Genomic DNA, 2,692 nt, shown 5'->3' with positions numbered 1-2,692 from the left:
AGAGGATTAAATTGTGTTACTTAACTTTGTTTTTCTTTTTTCTGACATTAGATAATTCCCACTTGAGCAAATTGGAAGGAAGTTAAAACGATCTAAGAATAAACACGTGAAACTGCAAAAGGTCTGTGAATTCAGATGGTTGTTCCTTTCTTCTTTCATACCAGAGAGGATATTTAACATTAAGACTCAGTTAAACAAGCTGAAAAGATAAATCAGCACTAAGATCATCAAACAAACAACAACAGAGATTATTTCAGTCCTAACTTCCTGAAAACAACTGAAGTTGTTTTGCAGTAAAGTGTTGCTGGTTTGTGATAGTAAATTAAAAAAAACGGACTTTTTCTCATTAACCATATAAGAGGCGGGTCGTTCCTGTTTATGGGTTTGTTTGTTAGTCACTGTTCTCAGTGTTTACACATCAGTGTGTTAGTATTTATCATGCAAAACAACTTGTGTGCACAGATTAAACACACAGCAAATACCACAGCTGACATGAAGAGCACCACAGAGTGACTTAAGAGGCTGAGAGGTACACGGAGCCCAAAGTCAAGTTTCATTATCAGGAAGGCGTCTCTGTGATATGGTAACATATGGATACAGATAATCTGAGTGGGTCATGTGTTCAGAGCTTCAGATGAGTCAACAATGATTTAATAACTTTGTTGTGGACTTTCTCTCACTGCTTCCATACTGATCGTCTGCAGCACTGCTTACTCCTCTTCCTCACTTATCAGCACCACTGCTGTGTTTCTATTGTATTTCTTATATATTCTATTGACCTCTATCAACACTTCCTCTGATATTGTTTTGGACTGAAGTAGGTGTGAAAGGAGGCGTGAAATCACTTTCAGTGTGAGAGCAAACAGAGACTGAAGCATGTCTGTTATATCTGAGCTTTTATGAGCCAGCTAATGCAAAGAAAGCTAAGCTATGCTGGACTTGGTTTGTAGTTCAGCCCTCAGGCTAGTGGAACCAACTCTACATGTGGAGTCGAGACACTCTGTGAACATCAGGAAATAAGAAATCAAAAGCTGTGCTGACACAATCAGGATCTGCCTCATGAAACACTCAAGAACTGAATCTCTCACAGTTTTATGGCCGTACAACATGTGTACACACCAGAGCAGTGAGTGGCAGCAAACACTGTCAGATTCAACTGAGCACATAATGCACTGACAGATCAGTACAGACTATCCTCTAACAGATGTCACAGTGAGACAGCACTTTCTATTTTGAAGCTGAGTATTTCACAGACATGTGAAGACATTTTATTTCATTTTAGTAAACTAATCATTCTCCTTCAATCACTCACTTCTGCTGTCACACCTACCACAGCAATCCTCCCACCACTTTCAGCTCAATATCAAATTAATATAATCCTCTACAGTCCAAACTAACCAGATATATTTACTCTTATACCTGACAGCTGTCATTCCCAGTGCAAATCTAAGCACCTTTATCACAGCCACCTCCACCTCAGCCTCCCAGCAGCAGATACAGCTCATCTCACAGTTACTGTGTGACACCTGTTATCTCTATCTGAGCTTTAAGGTTTTGTCGCAGCAGCTGATGAAAGGATGATCTCTACACCAACATTAGACAGATGGAGCTGCAGCCTCACACAATCAGCCAGCACTTCAACAATAGTTGGTCAGAGAGGCTTGATTAGGTGCTGACAGACCAATAAATAAAATATTCTGCAGTTTGTGTCTGCTTTGCTCCCTCAGGTCCTGTAAATGAATCTGACTGGATAAATCTGAGGGTTTGTGTCTGCGGCTGAAGCTCAGAGGACTCGTTCAGAGCAGCAGAGACAGTAAATCTCAGAGCTGCTTATCTACAGGATGTGCTTCTATTGACTCAGCTTATCAGCAGATGTGCTCAGACAGTCCACTACATTAAATTCAACACATTACACAGTCATTACCCTGCATTTAGTAAGATATAAGCACAGAAATGGAAACTGACCTTCCTCTCTTGCGTGTCAGTAGTAAGTAGTGCTAAAATGAATATCATTGTTACACAGAGCGTCCACATGTCCACACACAGGTCTGTGATAGTCAAAGTGTCAGTGTGCTGGCAGGTACAGGAGAATCTGTAGGTGGCTCAAATCCCCTGAGGTACAAGTTGTAGAACAGCTGATCAGCCCTGAAACAGCTGAATCACCAGAGCGAACACAATCTATTCCACCTTAAATGCATGAACGCTCTCAGTCACAGTCTCAGTCTTACCTGCACGCATGACTGAACAGTGATTTTACTTCATCGCCTGTTATTTGTGGAAGCTCTACTGAAACACATCAAACTGAGTTCACAAGCTTTTCAGAACACTTGACCTTTGACCTTGACTTTAAGGTTGTGGCCTGTGATATCAATTTAAAAATCCTGGGTCACGATGTTCTCGAGAACGTCAGTGAGGCCCAGCAGTGATAGTCTGGTCATAAAGTCTGACTCAGAGCAGGTTAAAGGCTGTTACACACCAGACGTGCTAATGCATCCACACCATCCTCCAGCCTCCACCTCTGCTGCTGCTCCACCCACACAGCTGAAGACGAGCAGCATCATCGTCTCAGCTGAATACAGCACCTGCAGAGAGGGAGCAGCAGAGTTATGATGAGTCTTAACAAGCCTCCTGACAGCCTTCATATTAACCAAGAGTTTGACCGTCATCATCATCATCTGGAGTTAGAGCTGGA

At 42.1% G+C, this 2,692-nt stretch overlaps 1 long non-coding RNA gene across 3 annotated transcripts in view; it reads right to left on the bottom strand.

The window, feature by feature from the left end:
• Positions 1–616: 616 nt before the first annotated feature.
• The window catches only part of LOC102204856 (uncharacterized), a 21,628-nt gene continuing 19,552 nt past the window's right edge, over positions 617–2,692 (bottom strand). For all 3 annotated transcript variants that reach the window (XR_001290644.1, XR_001290645.1, XR_312340.2), the window contains exon 6: positions 617–2,582. This is a non-coding gene — a long non-coding RNA (uncharacterized LOC102204856). The remainder of the gene's footprint in view (positions 2,583–2,692) is intronic.

Source organism: Pundamilia nyererei, unplaced genomic scaffold (genome assembly GCF_000239375.1).
Source record: "Pundamilia nyererei isolate P.nyererei 1_Seehausen unplaced genomic scaffold, PunNye1.0 scaffold00451, whole genome shotgun sequence".
In the NCBI taxonomy this organism is placed as follows: domain Eukaryota; kingdom Metazoa; phylum Chordata; class Actinopteri; order Cichliformes; family Cichlidae; genus Pundamilia; species Pundamilia nyererei.
Note: the sequence above shows the minus strand (reverse complement) of the source record. Positions and strands in the feature narration are given on the sequence as shown.